The sequence below is a fragment of the Malaclemys terrapin genome, chromosome 5 (assembly GCF_027887155.1).
Source record: "Malaclemys terrapin pileata isolate rMalTer1 chromosome 5, rMalTer1.hap1, whole genome shotgun sequence".
Lineage (NCBI taxonomy): Eukaryota > Metazoa > Chordata > Testudines > Emydidae > Malaclemys > Malaclemys terrapin.
In genome coordinates this window covers 36,070,916-36,092,864 of record NC_071509.1, presented here as the reverse complement: position 1 = coordinate 36,092,864, position 21,949 = coordinate 36,070,916, and positions in this window count along the sequence as shown.

Sequence of the window (21,949 nt, the reverse complement as noted above, 5' to 3'; positions counted from 1 at the left end):
AAAGGTGAAATATGTAAGAAATGCACAAAGTATTGACATTTTGCAACTGTTTGCAACATTAAGGCAGTGAGAGAGCTAACTACCATTAGACATAGAGAGAGACAATGAAGAGATATTGTTTCTGGGATTTATCACATAGGATGGCACAGAGCCTGTCTGGAGAGTGAAACTGACTATTCATGGATAGACTATTGATTTTAAAATTGACTCAGGAGCAGATGTGACCACCATCACAGAAGGGACTTTAAATAATCTTCAGGCCCTCCCAGAGCTGAAATCACCTGATACAGCCTTGATTAGTCCTGGAGGTATTCTGAATTGCAGATGTCAATTTATCACAGAAACAACTTACAAAGACAAAAGTGCCTGTGATGAGAGGATCAAAGACCAACAAACTTCTTAGCCGCAGCATGGCTGCCATGATGGGCCTATGAGAAAGGTGGAAGAACTCAAAAGATTTGATGAAATTGGACTTTTGAAAAGTGATCTAGTACAAATAAACTTGAGACTATGCTGAACCATATAGTATACAAACACCTCGACCAGACAGCCCTTGGAAGAGTCTAGCTGCAGAGTCATGCAAATTTAGAGGACATCATTACCTGATCATAGTTGGCAATTTATCCAAGCATATAGAAATAATGGGGACCAGCAGGGGGCCAGAATAACATGGCTGCCTGAAGCCTGAGCAGATAGCAAAGCAATCTGCCTCCATTGACCCCCAAACCCTACTAAACTTCCCCACCCCACAAAAAAGCATAGTGTTCCAGAGGATGGATTCTCTAAGGAAATCTGAATGTATTTAAAGATCTTTAAATGTTTTAGGCTCACAGAGTGGAGAAACCTCTCAGATTCCAAGTGAACACACAGCAGCCATATCAGGCAGAAATGCCAGAGCTGAAAATAGGGCTGCCAGTTGTCCAGTTTTCAACCGAACACCCGGTCGAAAAGGGACCCACCTCCCAGCCAGGTGAATATGAGCGAATGAGGGAGGGTGGGGGAGAGTGAGCAACAGAGGAAGGGGGGAATGGAGTGAGTGGGGCAGGGCCTCAAAGAAGGGGTTTGGTTTTGTTCTGTCAGAAAGTTGGCAACCCTAAAAAAATGGCTATCAACAGCAGACATTCTGGAGCTGATCTGTCAGTTTAAGGCCATGAGAGATGATTTGATGACCAAGCTTTTCACAGAAGGAAGTTGCTGACTTGGAAGAGAGTCACAGTGCTTTAGACTGGCTTAAGAGAAGCAAGTGAGAGAGAAACAGAGCTGCAGAGTTCTCATGGCAGTGATGGAGCAAAGAGAGATGCAGTTTAAAATTGGATGATATAGAAAATAGACCAAGAAGGAACAACATCAGAATTAAGGGAGTGCCTGAAAGTGCTGAAAAAGGAAACCCAATCCGGTATGTAAAAACTGTAATTGTGGAGTTGTTACATCTGAGGTCTCTGGAAGAGGTAAAAGTGGAGAGAGCATACAAAGTACTGCTCCCCCACCCTGGGCCTCAATAATAATAAACCCAGAGACTCTATTAATTATCAGCAGAAAATTTTAATTATAAAAAAAAGCCAGAGAGCATGCAGAGTTCATACTGAAAAGCCATAAGCTGCAAATTTTCCATGACCTCTCTGCCCTAACTTTAAAAAAGAGAGAAGAGAACTGGGGGAATTTACAGCAGCACTCAGGAGAGCACATATCCGCTACAGATGGGGATTCCCATTTAAATTCTCATTCAGCTTCCAAAAAAATCAGTATTATGCAATACTGTAAACAAAGAAAAAAATACACTCCAGGAACATGGGATAGAAAGCCAAATCTCAGAAGTACAAGATGACTCTCCAGAGGTAATAACTACAGATAAACTGTTGAAAAACTCTTGGCAAATGGTGAAACCCAGGAAAAAGAAGACAGTAAAATAAAAGACAAAAGACTCTAGAGACCGTACTTGCAATGTCAGAAGTGAAGTTGAGCAAGAGAACTCAGATACCGGAGTAGTAATCCAATCAAAATGGGACTTCTTGGGAGTCACCAGGAACGAGCAGCTGGACAGTAATCGTGTTCATGTTATAAAGAGAATAATATGAAGTTTACTTAAATTGGGGTGATCGGTAATAACAATAATAACTCTAAAACAGACAGGGGCGGCTCCTGGCACCAATGCACCAAGCGCGTGCCTGGGGCAGCAAGCTGCGGGGGGCGGCCTGCCGGTCGCTGGGAGGGCAGCAGTCAGGCTGCCTTCGGCGACATGCCTGCGGGAGGTCCACCGGTCCTGCGGCTTCGGTGGCAATTCAGCAGCTGGTACGCCAAAGCCGCGGGACTGGCGGACCTCTGGCAGGCGCGCCGCCAAAAGCTGCCTGACTGCTGTGCTAGGAGCAGCAAAAAACATAGAGCCGCCCCTGAAAACAGAGGAAATAAAGGCAAATAGAAGGGGAGTATTTCAAGGCTGCAGGGGACTGTAGAAAAATAGAAAGGGGAAAGGAAGGAGCCTTTAGGGGTTCTGTATAACCCTTCCCATACTCAAATGATCAGATGGCAAATCAACCCCTAGGCTCAAGGTCCTATAAGTGGAAAATGTACCTACCTTGGATTGCAAGAGAAGCAGTCCAAGTGCTCATCGGGAGAGTACAGGGGCTTGGATTTCAACAAAGCACAGTCATTTGGGGACTGTGTTACATGTTCTGTTGGCATTTCATTTGAGGATTTAGAGTAAGGGGAATGCAGAAGAAGGGAGGGAACTGGGAAGGCTGGGGGGAATTAATACAAGAAGTCGACATGGAAGTTTACAAACAGAAAGCAAGATATATTTAGGCATACAATAGTGAATGCAATATAATTAGAAACCAGAAAAATATTGGCAATGCAAGGGTTTTATGTCATCAAACAGCTAGAGAATCACAATAATTTCAGGTTTTTCAATAAGTTAAATAGTTACTCTCAACATCTCATCCTTTTAAAGAAACATCTTTCAATGATGTTGTTAAAAGGCCTAAATGATGTCATTAAAAGGGAAAAAGGCCTGTAGAACTTAAAAAAAAAACCACACACACTCCACTCTCAGATTATTCCACTTTAAGAAACTCATTTTCAAGAGGGGCAAATTATGGGCATGAAAGGTAACTGGTTTCAACAGACATATTTTGCTTCAGTTAAAGGAAATACAAGACAAGAGGAGTGGGCATAGTATTTGCTAAACATGTACCTTTTCACACTAAATATCAATTTAAGGATAAGGAGGGATGATTTATACTGTTAAAGGGCAAAGTTGCTGGGTTGTTAAAAACAATGGACTCAGTGTAGGCTTGGATGCCTAGGCACCAATTCTGTGGATGCTCTAGGGCTGGAGAACCTGCAGAAAAAAAATTAGTGGGTGCTGAGCACCCACCAGCCTCCCCCCATCAGCCCCTCACCTTCTCTCCCGCCGATCAACTCCTGCCCTTCCTTCCACTCGCCTCCCACCTGCCGCAATCAGCTATGCAGGAGGCGCTGGTCGGGGGGAAGGAGCAGGGATGGGGCGCGCTTGGGGGAGGGAGTGGAACTGGGCGGGAAGATGGCAGAGCGGGGGCAGGGGTGGGGCAAGGAGTGGAGTAGGGGCAGGGCCTGGGATGAAGTGAGAGTTGAGCACCCCTGGTGCAAGGAATAAGCCGGTGCCTGTGCTACCACGCAAAAGCAAAAGCAAAAGCCAAAAAAAAAAAAAAAAAGTTTTCCATAAGAAGGACTTCTTTACAACACTGCAATACTTTGGGGAAGGGTAAATTATAGTTGGAGGAGACTTCTGTCGCATACTGACTCCTTACTGGGACAGATCTGAAAAAGAGAGACATGGGGAACATAGAAATAGGCACAGCATTCACTTCTCTGTGCCAATGTTTCAGTCTCTCAGATTGCTGGAGAGAATTGCACCCGGGAAAGAGATTACACATTTTACTCACGTCCTCATCAGTTATTATTAGAATAGATTTAATAGATTTAATGTTAATCTCTAAATCTGATCTGCAAAAATTGTCAACTTTATATCGTCAAATCATGTACCAGTGGAAGTAATATTTGATAGCTTGGTTGGATTAGAAAGATCACTTTATAGGAAAATGAACGGCTCGCTTCGCCAAGCAAGAGATCAAGATGCAGCAATTAAAGAGGACATTGTTCACTACTTCTAAATAAATGATACTGACAATATAAAAAGAGGCCTTTTCTGGGAGGAAGGTAAAGCAATATTTAGGGGTAGATTGATAAGCAGAGCTTCAACTGAAAAAAAGAAAGAGCTCAAGAAAAAATAGAACTAGAACAGGAAATTAAAAGATCACAAGACACAGATTCAAAAAAACAACAACATAGAAACAATTAACCAATATTAGAGGGAAGTTGAATACATTGATGACAGATGCAACTGAAAAGGCCCTTAGGTATACCAAGCAGATGTTTTATGAAAAAGGGAATAAAAGTGATGGGCTATTGGCTCAAAAGCTTAAATGGATTCAAGAGCAATGTACTATTCTACCAATTAAGACCAATCTGCAAAATTGCCATACTGAAATATGTGCTACTTTTGCAGCTTATTAGAAAAATCTCTATACCTCAGATGCTCTGAAGTTATTCAGAAATATCTGGAAGTAGAAGGCTTGCCAAAGGTAAGCAAAATTGATAAAAGAAACTTTGGATAAAGAAATAACAGAAGAAGAAATCCTAGTGGCAACAGCAAATATGAAACATGGCAGGACTCCAGGACCTAGTTGCTTTCCAACTGAATTTTACAAGATATTTAAGGAGGTATTGGTGGGTCCTTTAAGAGATACCTCCAATACTATTCTATTAGATAGGGAACTTCCACTACCTATGAAAGAAGGTACTGTGGTTGTTCTCCCTAAAGATGGAAGAGACCTTAGCTTATGCAGTTCCTATAAGCCCATATCTCTGTTGAATCAAAACAAAGATTTTAGCAAAAATACTAGCTAGCCAATTACGGTCTATGCTCTGAGCTTATATAAACCTAGATCAAACTGGATTCATTAAGGACAGACAAATGTCAGACAATATTCAGAGAGTACTTGGAATCATATGTAATGGCAGATTAAAAAAAAAGATCAATTTCACTTGTCATCACTAGATGCAGAGAAAGCCATTGATACACTAGAGTGGAACTTTATGTTTCAAGTCCTGTTCCTATGCACTTTGATCCCCAGTTCCTAACATGGATAACTGCTTTTTAAACCAGTTCAAAAGCAGCTGTACAAGTTAATGGAGTTAAATCTCCCCTTTCTGAATTACACAGAGGGACTAGGTGGGGATATCCAGTGTCTGCTTTACTTTTTGCACTGGCTATGGAGCCTTTTGCACAGAATGGATCCCTCACAATAAAAACTTGCAGAAACACATCAGAAAATAAAAATAATTATCCATCATCTGCATACTATGCTATCTAAACCAAATATTTCCCTAAAATTAGTTTCTAAAGAAACCCAGGACTTTGGGGAAGCATCTGGATTTAAAAGTAAATTATCCTAAATCTATAGGATTTTTTCTATAAATTTTCCAGACTTTGAAAAGTCACTCCTCCAGAAAACATATAGGTACAAATGGGCAACAAATTCTATATGGTTTCTGGGAATTCAAATCTCAAACAATCTAGAAGAGCTCTATGATTCAGATGTCAAACCATTACATCAGTAAATAAAAGAAGGCTGGACAGGGGCGGGGGGGGAGAGAGTATGTAATTTCTTGGTTGGGAAGAGTAGCCACAGTCAAAATGAATATTCTGCCAAGGATATCTTTCTTATTTCAAAATCTTTCTGTGAGTATCCCAGATAAAACCCGAGCAGAGGATGCTGTTAGAATTTAAATGGAATAAGAAAGACCAGGCGTCAGAGTAGATACCGTGTACAGATCCATTAGACAGGGAGCACTAACTGTTTCAAATATTCTACGGTACAGTACCACCAACCCAGACAGCTTAAAGCAGTAGTGGGTTGGGGGCACTCTAACCCAGCCAAACACTGGGTCTCTATTGAACAAGAAAATTGCAGCAATGTAAACATTGCTAGACTACCATGGATTACTAAAAAATAATAATAAAAAAAAAATCACACCCACCAGAAATTTTAACACAACCTTTAGCAAAGGCTACTCTATGGGTTTGGGATAGAATGAGAGATAAGATCAGTTCTGATCCCTCACCAATGACACTCATTGCAAATAGGCAAGATCTTAACCCAAATTGTGAACCAGAGAGCTTCAAAGACTCGGAGAGCCAAAAGGAATACACACAGTTGGCCAGCTATCCTGTAAAGAAACTTTTCTAACTTATTTAGAGACCAAAACTAACTTAAACTGACCTACTCTCCCCTGGTATCAGTACTTTCAAGTCAGGCACTTTGTCTCTCAACTTTCTAGAAAACCTGCTTTATACAGAAAGCTAACTTTAATAGAAGTATCAGAGGAGTAGCCGTGTTAGTCTGGATCTGTAAAAAGCAACAGAGAGTCCTCTGGCATCTTTAAAACTAACAGATGTATTGGATCATAAGCTTTCATGGGTGAATACCCACTTCGTCAGACGCATAACCAAGTGGGTATTCACCCACGAAAGCATATGCTCCAATACATCTGTTAGTCTTAAAGGTGTCACAGGACTCTCTGTTGCTTTAATAGAAGTGATGGCATCTGGTCAATTAGGAAACAAAAAATTATAACTAATTTATATCCATCTTTGAAGATAGCTTTCCTCACAATAAATTGTCCATATATGATGTGCTGGGAAAAGGATATGGATAGACAAATTACCCCAGAAGAATGGGATTTGATCTAGAAAAGAGGACCAGCAAATTTCTTTAAGATACCATTTCAATAGTACCTCACACCAGTCAGGTTAAAAAAAAATTAAGCGAGAGATTGAATGGGAATATGTGTTGGAGAAACTGTGGTGAAAGAGGATATTTTAGGCATATACGGTGGACATGTCCAGTCACTAGGGAGTATTGGGATGCAATCCGTAACCAAATATCAAAAACTGTTGGATATTTATTACCAAGTGATCCTTTGGTAATCCTCCTGGGGCTTCTTAGTGGTAGTGGTCACACACAACAGGAAATTAAGAGTTACTCTTTCATCTCCTAATAGCTGCTCAGCTATTGGTAGGCTCTCACTGCAAAAAGAATAGTCCAACCACTGAGGTATGATTCAAAAAAATATGAGCGGTTGTGGTTATAGAAAAATTAACAGACCAATTATGTACCCAGCAAAATAGAAGACAGATAGATACTTAGATATGTTTACTTTTTATTCAGTACTCAAAGTACATTCACCTTCAAAAATACCAAAAAAACCCAGCACACCTGTCCATTTTTAAAAATATTAATATTTGATAGACATACAGGTCTGTTAAATGCATATATATAGATTTCACTCAATTTAATGAAATCACTAGAAACAACATAGGTGATGTATGATGCTCAATTTGTAATATTGTAGCATCCTGTTAAATAGACAGATCTCATGACTATATTCCTGGATAATGTCTCTTTAAACAAGAGCTAACTGTTGTAATCATTGTTGTGTTTCTGATATTTACATGGCAAGGATTTATAAACTTGTTAAAAATTCCAAAATAATATATAACAATAATAATAATAATGAATAAAGAAATAATGTACTTGGGAGACATAACATGTTTCAATATTATTGAGAAACTGAATGCACTTTTACTCATTTCAATATTCTATGATGACTGTGATGGACAATGGACCACAATTCACCGCAGCAGAATTTAAATAATTCCAAAGGAAATATGATTTTGATCACGTTACTAGCAGCCCACGTTATCCACAAGAAATTGGAGCAGTTAAGAGAACTGTACAGACAGCCAAGAAAATCCTACAGCAGGAAGATTCGTTCCCTGCTCTTCTGAGTTACAGATCAACACCAATAGCAGCTACTGGATATAGTCCAGCACAACCCCTGATGGGAAGACACCCAGAACTACTGTTCCAGATTCTTTTCCAAAGCTATCTCCAAAGTGGCCAGACATGAAGAGAGTAGCCAAATCGGATAAAAAGGCAAAAGGAGCTCACAAAGACTTTTACAGCGGACAACACTCAGTTGGACCGCCATCAGTTTACAAGCTGATGACTGTGTTTGCATCAATCTGGATGGAGAAAAAGAATGGACAACTCCAGTTGTCAGAGAAAAAGTGATCAAGACTGACAGTGAATAGTTCAACAGAAACCCTCAACATCTACAGTTTGTTCTTCAGAAAGAACAACAAACAGCGCAAACTCCACAAATGGCAGCTGCAGAACAAGATGACGACAACAACTCAAAGATTCCAAACCAACCAGAGACAGTCATTGCAACTAATGGACAGCCAGATGACCAGCTTGCTATGCATGCGGGTTGTGTAATTAGAAAGCCAGTATGATCCAGAGACACTTAACAGACTGATACATACTAAACTTTAAAGATAGCAGGATAGTGTAGGAATGGAAAACTTAAAAGGGGAGGAAGTAATGGAATGCTAAACTTTCAGCCACTATGTAGCACCATGTGTAACATACCTTATCTGAGCTAGTTATTGCTAGAGCCCGTCACTACATTAAAGGATCTTATAGTTAAAACTCTGGTATATCCCTCTCTCGCAAGGAAGCTCAGTAGCCAGCCCATATCTGGTACAAGAGCCTGACCTGCTAGGACAGAGGTGGGCAAACTACGGCCCGTGGGCTACATCTGGCCCATGGGACCGTCCTGTCCAGCCCCTGAGCTCCCGGCCGGGGAGGCTAGCCCCCAGCCCCTTCCCTGCTGTGCTCCCTCCCCCACAGCCACACCACTGCACGGGGAGCACTCTGGTCCACCGCTGCTGTTGGGCTGCATGGCTTGCGCCCGCCCAGGCTTTCCAATAAGCCAGTCCTGCCGCTTTGAGCAGCATGTTAAGGGGGCGGGGAATGGAGGGATTGGATAAGGGGCAGGGAGTTCTGGGGGGGGCAGTCAGGGAACAGGGAGTGGTTGGATGGGGGTGAGGTCCCAGGGGGCGGTTAGGCGATAGGGAGCAGGGAGCAGTTGGATGGGGTGGAGGTTCTGGGAGGGGCGGGTGGTCAGGGGATGGGGAACGGGGGGGAAGGTTGGATAGGCATGAGAGTCCCAGGGGACCTGTCAGGGGGCAGGGGTGTGGAGGGGGTGTGTGGATAGGGGGTCGGGGCAGTCAGGGGACAGGGAGTGGAGGGGGGGTTGGATGGGGGTGGGATCCTGAGCAGGCAGTTAGGTCCTGGAGGAGGCAGTCAGGGGACAAGTAGCAGGGGGGGTTGGATGGGTTGGGGGCTCTGAGGGAGGCAGTCAGGGGGCGGGAAGTGGGAGGGGGTAGATAAGGGGTGGGGGCCAGGCTGGTTGGGGAGGCACAGCCTTCCCTACCCAGCCCTCCAAACCATTTTGCAACCCCAATGTGGCCCTTGGGCCAAAAAGTTTGCCCACCCCTGTGCTAGGAGCAGCCCTGAAACTTACTTGTACAAGTAGTACAATGATAGAAACTTACCAAGCTCTGGTTCTTCCACCATGTTTCTTGTTGATATATAGATAGGTGGTATTTCCGGCTTAGGGACATGTTAGTTTGTTAATTCAGCCCAGGATTTCTGTGCACTTCCGTTCAGGGCAGGACCCATGGCATTCTCCTACCACACCCTCTCTTTCTCCCTTATACCATATGGGATTCAAAATAGACACTGGAAAGAGAGAAAAAAAGGTAAACAAGCAATTATAAAAAATTTAATAGTTACATGATGTTGGTATATGTATGGGTTGGTGCTCCACAATTCATAGCCTCATGTCTTTGCCCCTTCCCCCTGGCCATATAATACAACACAGCTTCTAAATCAGCCATGCACACATTGTTTCAGACTGCCTGTGAACTGAGTCCCCAAAACCCTGGCTGTTATGAGTCTAAACAAAACCAGAATGTGTATTTGATCCATTGCTGGCTTTAATGTAAGAGTCCACACTGCAATGGAGGGTGTCAGTCTGTATGTATTAGGCATCCCGATGGATGCCAGTGAGTGAGTGTTTGCGTGGACATAGGGGGCTCGCAAAGAGACTGTACTCCATACTAATTCAGCATCTTGTTGATTTTACCACAATTTTTCACCCATTGCTGGCAGGTGATGAAAATGAACGTCTCATGGAGAAGGAACTCCAGATGTTCTGTTACGTTACAGGGCAGGGCATATTTATTAGGGCCACTTCTGTAACTCACATGTTTCCTTTCCACAATGTGCTATTTGGTCACCATATGCCAAAATAGCTCTTTATCATACACAGATAGTTTTCCTCTGTTGGCCTAGAACAGAAGTTCACACTTTCATCCTGGGGCCTCCAGGATATCAACATTCTCCAGAGCTTGCCTTGCCTAAACAGGATTAACCAACCATAACGTGTAACTAGACCACTCATCAGTCCTCCCCCCAAAAAAACAAAAAAGAGTATATAGAAATAATTTGAATAGAATTTTGTATGTGTCGCTTACCATGATGTCTGCTGGTTTCAGTCCTGCTCACAAAGACATCTGAAGTGGCTAGTGTCTTTTGCATGATGAGAATACAGCCTGTTAATAAAAAAGTATCATCTTTGGACCTTGAATTAAAGTAGCCCCTTTCATAAACTGTGAAATGTATTTATAATGCTCAGACAATGATGTTCTGTCTCTTCTTTCAAGAACATTCTACTTCCATAGGGCAAATACATTGCACCAGGAATCTGGAGGTGCAGACTACCTTACTGTAGCGCCGGTGGGACGAAAAATATGTTAATTGGAAAAATGAGCTGATTGGAGACCTGCTACATAAAACTAATTAGCAGATCCAGAAGGCCCAAAGGTAGTACCAAAATGATAAGGATGCTTGGAGAGTGGAAAGGGACACAGAAGCTGCACAGCATGAGGAGAGATTGTTGGATGGATTCATAGAGCATCCTCAGCATGGTCACCAGTAGAGGGAGGAGGACAGAACGGAGCAGAAGGAGCTGTTTGAGCGATTACTTAACCTGATGGCTACCGGACTACAGGCTCCAGTGCAACCTTGAGCTCCTGTTCCCAACCCCACTCATCATTATGGAAACCTGAGAGCAGCCATCCTGGGGTGGCTAGACCACATCACTAGCACATGGAATGGACAAAGGTACCCTGTGTATTCATTTACTCCTGTCCAGGCATGGCCTGCATATGCCAAATGTGGCAAAAAGACCAAAGACAACATGGAGCCTTGACAATTTTTTTAAGCACAGAGTATGGTTATTGCTGTGCATGCCATGAAGGCAGCTAGTCTGCGTTTCTGATCATTAGATATGCATGTAAAATAAAACATTCAATTTACACCCAAAGCTACAATGACAAGTTTTATTATATGTAATGGCAAAAGTGGCACAAACTTTAATGAACATCATCACATGCCCAAAGTCAAACTTTCATAATAAAACTTTCCAAATTGTCATCACAGTAATCCATAAACTGTGAATGGCAGTACATTGCCAGCATGGATAAAATGCGTAATACAAAAGTGTTTACAGAATTCATGATACACAATACCTACACGTTTATGAAAATCTTCTCAAAGCCAGCACACAGTCCCACAGAGAGCAACCTCAAATACCATTTCATTCCCTCTCATGCATGGGACAATGCAAACCCAGTATATGGACACATAAAGCATTCCTGATTTCCATTGTGCATCTGGAGTTAACACCACTCGTGACAGGTGCACTGTCTGGCTGTGTGTACCGGTTCAGATATTCAGCAGTGTCCTGCGTCTGCTCCTAGTTAAAAGGTTTCCTCCTTCTCCTTGCAGACATGGTTCGAAGCACAGCAAGCCATAATAATGTGGACTTCATTAATGACACTGGCATCTATACAGTTTTGAAGGCAACACTAATGGGATTTCAATCTGCTAAATGTACATTCTACTGCGTGTGTAATTGAACTTCTTTTGCCAGGTCCTCTGAAATCACCATACAGTTTCATAAACCATGGCAAGAGAAGGTATGTGGGGTCCCCTAGAATAACAGTGGGGTCAGTAACTCCATTTATAATAATGTCATTCTGTGGGACTGATGACCCAACTTCTCCATGAAGGTAAACTCCTGATGTTCAAAACAGCTTGGCATCATGGAATTGTAGAAGAGAGAAAACAGAAGGTAGAAGTTAGAAGAAGAACGAACAACAACAGAAAAGGGTTAAGCAATGAAAGGAGAAATCATAGGATTATTTTGTAAGAAATTTGTTAGTGATTCTATCATATGTAAGTTGTCCTTGCTTTGGGCAATATCTCAGCCCCTTTAGATAATCATATCACCCTGGTTTTCATTATGAAATGAGGACTGGACTGCTGTCTATGTAAGGGCCAGATTCACTGGAATGTGCTAGCTGCCTTGTGCCACTCTGACAATATACAACAGCTGGGGAGAGGGCGGGGGTAGCAGTGAAAATGGCCCCATGATTTTGCACCATGTTCATCACCATGGAAACTGCACCATACTTCATCCTCTTCCTGCCCCTACTGGTTTATGGGTTTGGGGGTTGTTGTTTTTGGAAAACATCTTTTAACAAGCTCCATCAAGGATATGAAGAGATGCTTTCCTTGCTCAGTCAATACATGAAGCACCATGTATGCTGTTCCCCATTAGCGATCTCTGGAATTAAGCACTAACCTGCAATTGTGTGGGGAGGGGAAAGAGAAGAGAATCTTTCCAAGTGGTGTTCTATGCCCCTCCCTCTTCCTGACTCAGAGGAATAATCCTCCAAATTAAACAGTACTATTTCAAGTTGGCTTGGGGCCTTTGGCCTAATTTTTTGTTTCAGATTAATGCTTTCTGTGTCTTTTGGAAATTCTCCACTGCAGAAAAGACACACTTCAAATTAATCTGTGTGCTGTGTTTGGGAATCATCCTTAAGAAACGTATACCGGGCTATCCCTTTCCTCCTTTGCAATGACCCCTTGAGACAAAGATTCCCATTTTCCCTCCGGTTTGATTGAACTTCTAACCTATTTCTGTGCAATCACATCTGTTGTCCTTGATCCTCCTCACCTCAGTCTCTAGTTGCTCTATAATGAAGGCTTAATCTAGTTTATTATAACGCACCAAAAATGCAAAATGGACTGAGGTAAATAATTTCAACAATAAGGTTTTGTAGTGTACATGTTAGCTTGGTTGAAGTTTCTAGCAAATGTGATTTTGTTTAACACAGGAATTGTCATACTGGATCAGAGCCAAGGTTCGTCTAGAGCAGTATACTCTCTCCAGCAGTGGCCAGTACCAGATACTTCAGAAGAAGATGCAAGAAACACTACCACTCTCTTTTCCATGGGGAGCAGTGATCACTCATCGTGATTCTCTGACATGGCGCTATCAGGACTAATTCACCGCAGATGTACACAAAAGCATTCTTCCTCATTCTGAAGCCCTGCAGTCTAGTTGCTTGTATTAAGTCTCAAAACCAATTCAGTCCCATTTGTTTGCATTCATGGGCCAGACCCCAAAAGTAGTGCTTCATCTGGTGAATTTTCTCTTCAAAACACCACATGGAACCATATACTCTGGATGTGGGTTAAAGCATGACTGTTGAAGGAAGAACTTAATCAGTTACTGGTCTCAGTAGTTGCTCTCCACAGGTATTGCAGAAGCACCCCCCACTACCTTACAAGTAGTTTGCAAAAGCTTCAACAGAAACCTCTCCTGCCAAGCAGGAGCTAAGCACTCCTCCTGGCCTCCATTATAGTGAGGAGACTTAGGAATAGGGTGACTAGACAGCAAGTGTGAAAAATCGGGATGGGGGTTGGGGTAATACGAGCCTATATAAGAAAAAGACGCAAAAATCAGAACTGTCCCTATAAAATTGGGACATCTGGTCACCCTACTTAGGAAATAGCACCAGCACATGGACTCTGTAAGAATTCCCCCAAGGAATTATGGGAGTTTCCCAGAGAGTTATGGGACTTTGAACTCTTCACACAACATTTCCCTGAGTCCCGCAAAGTCCACCACAAATTGCTCCTTGAAGAAGCTGTTCTGGGAACTCAGGAACAAGTTCCCAGGGGCAATGTGACTACTGTAATGTAGAGAGGCAGTATCTTTGATTAGATCAACTTCTGTTTGTGAGAGACACACGCTTTTGAGTTTACAGAGCTCTTCTTTCAGTCTGCAGTGACCTGATGAAGAGTTCCGAGTAAACTCAAAATCTTGTGTCTCTCACCAACAGAAGTTGGTCCAATCAAAGATACTTACCTTACCCACCTTGTCTTTCTAATATCCTGGGACCAACATGGCTACAACAAAACTGCAAACAACAATGGAAGATACAGTAATGTAGTAATCTAAGTAGGAACATTGCGCAAAACATCTGAAAAAAGACTACTGTTATGGACACACTACACCACTGGTCCTTTTATTAATGCGGTCCATCCATTCAATTATCATTGGTTCAATTGTCTACTGTAGACAAAGCCATAATGTATAATCTGTTTCTTTTATTTTTTATGATCAAGTGGGCTTTGGGGGAAGAAAAAGACGTGCTTCCTATGAACAGTAATATGCCACTCTAGGAAAGATGCACTTCTTTCTAGAGACATGGGAGATGCTGTGAGAACTACTTAGAGGTGTGCTCCTAGGCTAACAGGCTGAGAAACTCACAAACTTTTGGGGCAAAGAAGTGGGAGATACGAGAAGGGCTTGCTATTATGTAAACTATTCACTAACATCCTGTGACTAAACTTTCTCTTAGAGACACTTGCATAGTCACCTGCTCAGCTAATATAGCCTTGAACATCTTTTATTTCATGCTTTTCTTTGTATTATGCCAATAAAATGGCTTTTGTTCAAAAATCACTGGAACTGGATGAGGAAACTTAAGTTGGAGATCATTTCTGTTGGGTACCTTCATAGGTGCTGGAATTAAGGTTGCTGCCACACTCTCTGGCTTGAAGTGTTTTCCATCATCTACAGGGTTTATAGTTTGAATCAATGGCTCTCAGCATCCCTACTATACAAATTGTTCCAACACCCTTGAGTATCTTGGAGAGAAAGGAACTGACCTCTGACAAATCTGAGCAGAGCCTGTGGTAGCGTCTTAAGCATTTTTTAGATCCAAAAATGATTTTCAAAAAGAGTTTTGTTTGGGGGGGGGGAATAATATTCAATTAATTTTTGATGGGAATTTTTGAAATAAAAAATTCATTTTAAGTTGAATTTTGCATTTTGTTTTGATTGTTTCTTCCCTCCCCTTTTTTCTTTGTCACTGAATGTAACAGAAGGTGTTTTCCCCTACTTTTCTTTTTAATCCATTTTTCCACTCCAACTTTTCCAAACTAGAGGAAGTTTTGAACAGTGACAGAATGACAAAAGGGAAAACAAAACTTTGCCACAATGTATAGTTTTGAAAAGCTAGGGGGCGGGGGGGGGGGGAAGGAAAATTTATGTGTGTTCTGGGGGGAAACCCTGGGCATTATTCATTTTATTAAACTCAGTCAAAAAAAGAAAAAAAGGGGAGAAAAAGTTATAAATCCTTTATTTTTAAATAAAAAATATTCCATTTGAAACCCTTTAGCAGAAACATCAACATTTTGAAGTTTTTTCTGGTTTTTTTTTTTTCTAAAACCTGCTCTACCTACTGTATATCAGATACCTTAAGCAGGGGACTTAAGTTTGCTACTCATACTACTTGTAAGAGCTTAGACACTGACATATGAGTGACAGATGCTGACATCCATGAGAGAGCTTACCTTATGAGAATGGCACTTTGGAACCAAGAAGAGTATATTTTGAATGGGGCACAAGCTCCTTCACGGTGTGTTTGAGGAAAATTGACCAGCTTGCTACAGGATGTTGAATTATCTGTTGAATAGTGAATTCTCTTTGTTTTTCCTCTCATATCCCCGTCACTTCTACCCCCTTTACCTCAGTTCTTCCTTCCCAGCCCCCTCCCCAGTTTTCCTGTGGTTGGTTTATCTCTTCTTCTCACGTTTGCTTTGTTTCCTTTTTTAATTTTTTCCTTTTCCTTCCTCCATCTCTCCTCCCCCCCACTGTTTGTTGATATTATCCCTCCTTTCTTTTATCAATCCATTGCCTTCAATTTCAATAACTTTATTGGCATGAGTAGTTTCAGCAGAGGTGTTTCCAGTTAACACAACAGATATCTGTATTTAAAACAGCTGAAGTAGAAACAGCAGAGAGGCTCTTTGCTGGCTGGGACATAAAGAAAGTTGTTCCTGAGAAGCCCTTGCTGTGGGCCTATGCCATGCAATGTTTGCTATTTATTTAGTATCCATGTCTGTTCAGAGTTATTACTGCAGGGACTCTACCTAGGATAATTTATTAATCCCATGCCTGTGTCCACTTATTTCTCTCCTAAAAAGGAAACAACCTATTTCGAGAGACCCAAGTTTCCTGACCACCCTGCAGTCATGACAAATTCAACCCTGGGGAGGAGTGGTGGCTTGGCATTTGCCAAAATACAGATGGAAATACTGTAATAGTGCTATGGGCTTCAAAGAAATGTTGAGTGGTGAGACTGTCACAAGCTGTGTTTTTTGTTTTGGTAAATCAAGGTCATGATTCCTCAGGGTCATCAGGAATTAATCATCACACAGTCCAAAAACATTCTTCCCTTCCCAAAGTAACATCATTTCAATATGACAAACATCTGCACCCACCTCTTTACTTGGAAGATAATGTAAAGTAATCAGACCATTGTTTATTTTTAAACTGGCTTATTCCTTAGATTTCATGGAGTTTAAAGGCAGAAGAGACCATTAGATCATCTAGTCTGACCTCCCATATATCATAGCCCATTACACTTCACCGGGCTACCTCCATATTGAGCCCAATTACTTCAGTTAGACTAAGGGCTAGTCTGTACTACCCGCCCGGATTGGCGGGTAGAAATCAATCTCTCGGGGATCAATTTATCGCGTCTCATCTAGACGGATAAATCAATCCCCGAATCGACGCGCATACTCCCACCTCGACAGGAGGAGTAAGCGCTGTCAACGGGGGAGCCGCGGCAGTTGATTTGCCACCGTCCTCACAGCAGGGTAAGTCGAATAGAATACGTCGAATTCAGTTACGCTATTCGCGTAGCTGAATTTGCTTATCTTAAATCGATCCCCCCCCCAGTGTAGACCTGGCCTAAAGTATTTCAATCTGCAGGAGACTAAACTGTTGTGTGCCACAGGCAGAGAACAGGAGAAACTGAGTACCATTAATGCCCAACAGCACTGCAATCAAGGCAGGGAACTGAGTAGCTGAGAGATGCCCAGATGATCTTAGCAGGTGATCCAACCCTCATACTGCCGAGGAAGATGAAACCCCTGATGTCCTTGCCAATCTGATGTAAGGGAAAATTCTTTCCCGACCTCAGATAAGAACATAAGAACGGCCATACTGGGTCAAACCAATGATCCATCTAGCCCAATATCCTGTCTTCCAACAGTGGTCAATGCCAAGTGCATCAGAGGGAATGAACATAACAGGTATTCATCAAGCGATCCATCCCCTGTTGCCCATTCCCAGCTTCTGGCAAACAGAGGCCAGATCTCAAATCTGGCAATCAGATTGACACTGATCTCATAAGCCAAGACACACCAAGCATCTAAGGATTTTCTGTACCGCCTGAAAGCTTTTCAGAGGACAATAAAAAACTGAATACACCTCTACCTCGATATAACGCGACCTGATATAACACGAATTCGGATATAACGCGGTAAAGCAGTGCTCCGGGGGGGAGGGGGAGAGGGAGCTGCGTGCTCCGGCGGATCAAAGCGAGTTCAGTATAATGCGGTTTCACCTATAATGCGGTAAGATTTTTTGGCTCCCAAGGACAGCGTTATATCAGGATAAAGGTGTACTTCTGGCCAATTGTGCATCAGGATGTGGACAACTATCCTTCCTGAGCCCAACTATCCTTCCTTGCTGAAGCCCTGAGGCATGAGATTTGATTATCATTATGGCCTTAATGCAGAGCTGCAAGTGTTATGAGCATGTTGAAGCAATGTAGTGTTTCCTGTACTCCCCAAGAAGGAAGCAAATGAATGGGGGATTCATAGATTCCAAGGCCAGAAGGAACCACCACAACCATGCAGCTTGACCACCACATACACAGGCTGTAGAATTTCTCCCAGAAGTTGGATTGAAGCATATCTTTTAGAAAGATCTCTAATCTCACTTTAAAAACCTGGAAGTGATTGAGAGTCCATCACATCCCTGGTAAGCTGTTCCAATGTTTAGTTACCCTCACAGAGAGGAAGTTATATTATTTCAAGGATGAATTTATCTGACTTCAATTGCCTGCCATTGAATCTCGTTATCCTTTTGTCAGCAAGATTGAAGAGTCCCCCTGCCCTGAACCCCACTATCAGGCATGTTTTTCCATGTGTAAATACACATTCACAGCAAACAAGTCACCTCAACCTTCTCTTTGGTAAGTTGAATAAGCAGAGCTCCTTAACCCTTGTATCATAAGACCTGCTTTCCAGTCCTTGGATCATTTCTGTGGCCCTCTCTTTGAACTCTCTCCAATATTTCCACATCCTTCTTGAAGTGTGGATATCAGAACTTGACACGAATATTCTAGAACTGCTCTTGCCAATACTGTGTAAAGAGGTAAGATCACTTCCCTACTTCTTACTAGATATTCCCTTTCTAAACATCCAGGAGTCACATTAGCCATTTTTGACACAGCATTGCACTGAGAGCCCATGTTGAGGAAATTATCTACAGTGACCCCCACGTCACGCTTTCCAACAAAGCCATAGCTTACTCTTTTAATTCACAAACATAATATCCTGCATTTGGATGTATTAAAATGCATTTTGTTGAATTGTGACCATTTAACCAAGTGATTCAGATCACTAACAGTAACCTGGCCTCCTCATTTTTACTATCCAAACAATCTTGGCATCAGCTAGAAACTTTATGAGCAAAGATTTTATCTTATCATTTACATCATTGAGAAGAAGTTTAAATAGCATTGGTTCCAAGAACTGATCCCTGGGAAATCCCACTAGAAACAGCCCCACTCATTATTGATATCTCCCCATTCACAACTTCATTTTGGATGGAAGGCACCATGTAACTGAATAGTATTAGCCACAAGAATGAGGGCAAAACAGCATCTGACTTACTTGAACACCTCCAAGTTGCTGCCTGTTCAGGAATGGTTTGTGGCCTAACCACCATTTTCCATGCTTGTTGTCTATTGAATAAGCTACACTGAGCTCTGGGATCTCTTACCCTTTCACAACAGTTATGCGTTACCACTTGTGATTTAAGTAAGTTACTTAGGGCCAGCCTATAAGAGGTGCTGAGCACTGGCAGTTCTAATAGACTTCAGCTGGAGACATGAGTGCTCAGCTCTTCGGGGGAGGGAGGAGAAGAGGCCTTTAGCTTCCCACCCCCCAGATAAAATAAAGATTTGAAGGCAGCCAACAGAATACAATCTGCTGTTGATATGCCTTCCTGCCCTAATGGGCATAGGACTGCTACTTCCCAACTCCCAATTTACAATCCTACTAATCTTCGCAGTTTAAGAAACTGAACTGGGAGTCATTAACCCGCTTCCTATTCAATTTCTTAAACTGCAAAGTTTAGGAGAGGAACGAGTCCAGCGGGAGAAATTCAGAGAAGGAGAAAGGGGAAAAGAGTGTATGGCAGATTTGAGAGGAAACTGCAGGAATCCACTAGCTTGTGAAATTAAATGTGAGTTAAAGAGGTGGTGAAAAACAATCTTCCCCCATTTTCTGTAGTACCTTAAGCATAATGAGCAAAGGCCTTTCCCCCTTGTGTTCCAAGCAGAGGGATCAGCTGTGCATTACTGGAAATTGGCACATACACCTATCACCCAAGAGACTCACCCCTATCACGAGAACTGAACAGTTCAGCTTGTCATACAACACCCCTCGATGGGCCACTTCAACCCACGCTGCCAGCAGATGTCATGCTGGTAGCCAGGCCTGATATTATTGCCCCAGGCATAGCTTTGCTTTTGCCACTCTCATTTTGGTTGATGGCATAGGGGCATGGCTGGGAAAGGGGGATATGTCTGAGACTTGCCTATTCCCCAGAAATAGCAGCCCTGGAGGACTGGCAAAGGGGAAAGGATGGCTCAAAGGCCTCCCCTCCTGAATTGTGCTATGTTCTCCTCAGCCATAGCAGTTAGTCTAGGCCCAGGCATCCAGACTCACACTAACAGCCTGCTGAGGTACCTTCACTGGTGCTTTATTACTTAACGTTACAAACAAAATCCTGCTAAATGAGCTTGCACCTGTGATTTTGAATTCTGCTAATCTTCTAACTGAAGTTTGGGCCTTCAATCACACTACCAGTAGGTACCATCTATTTGTTAGAGACTCACTTAGCAACACAACAAGAAGTTAATAAATAACATGCAAATAGCATTACTTAGTAGGGGAAAAAAGCATCTGGTAATCTTTACTGGCTTGAAAAGTAAGAAGTTCAAAATTCCAAATACTTCAGCTTTAGGATGCCTGGCTAACAGGGAACATGTATCACTGTAGAAGAGAGGACTCATGGATGCTGCACCTCATCATGGCTAGGCGTGATGTAGTAGCTCTTTCCTCATCTAGCACCCCCTGCTGACAGCCACTCCACCCTTTGGTGGTCTCTTTTCTCATGACTCAGCCTTCCAGCCAGGTCACATTTCAGTTTCAATCCTTCCAGGGTCCAAGAAGGAAAACAGATAGTAGTCCAAATCCTTACACTGGGTCTTTAGCCCTCAATTCTTATCCCTATGGTCCTTTAATCCTTTCACTCAGGGTTTTAAGTCATCTACATCCCCTTGCATCTGAGGGCTTCATACCACTTTCCCAGTGACTGGCAGGGGAACCAGGCCCATGTTCTACGCTGGGTTCCAGTCCAGGGACCCTAAAACAAGCAACCAAGAACTGCTCCATCAAGCATCTTGCCACCACCTCCCTAGACACCTTCTTACTATTTGCCTTTCTTCAGGCGTTCTCCTCAGCCCTTTTCTGGGGATTTGTAATGAGCAACACCTCCCAGGGCTTCTGCCTGGAGATCAGATGCCTGGCCTTAGTCATGTTCCCAATCCACCACAACAGGACTCCTACAAGGAGGCTCCCTGTAGTGTTCCACATCCAGAGCCCTCTGCCTACAAGGCTACCCCTTCCGAGTTCCTCCAGAATCAGTCTCCTGCTCTTGGGTTCAGCCTCTCCCTGACTGAGTTGGTTCTTCCCTTTTACCTCAGAGCACCACATGAGCTTTCTACCTAACAGAATAGTGTTGTGTTACAAGCTTTTCTGCATCCTGTTCTTCTACTCATTACTGCCAAGAGAAATACTAAAACATTCTTTCCCTTCAACCCACTTTGTCACCAGACTGCCTCCCCAGCTGGGCTTCATCTTTGATTAGGTCTGGCTCACCCTCCAGGTGCAACCAGATGAGTTAATTGGTATCACAAGCTTACATTAACCTTTCAAAACCTGTGTAGGGTAGACACTCCATCACAATAAGGCTATAATTCATTCCTAGAAAGGCCCTGTTTGAAAATCATATGATGATCTGAGGCTCTGTGCAAATAAAGACATTGTAGAAAGGCAACCAAATAAATGATCAAAGCCAATCAATGTTGATGAGATGATATGTAACATGATTACAAATAATAAGAAAATGATCTTTCAGTTGTAATACCTGAAGATCATATTAGGAAGGAGAGGCTAGAATCTATTTTAGGGGACTGAGCTGAGCTATGTGTGGTCTTGAAGGGTTCAGGGTAAACTGTACTTTTGAGCCCTCACTCAGTTCCTCTCTTGCCACTCCTTTCAAGTGACATGTCCAGCTCCTATATTTCTCTCAGAGTGATATCCCACAATTCATCCTACTTTCAGACTGGGTCTCCCAGTTACCACATCCCTGTTCAACAGCCATGTTTTCTTAGCAGCTCCAACTGAAGTTTAGCCTCTGTTATGCT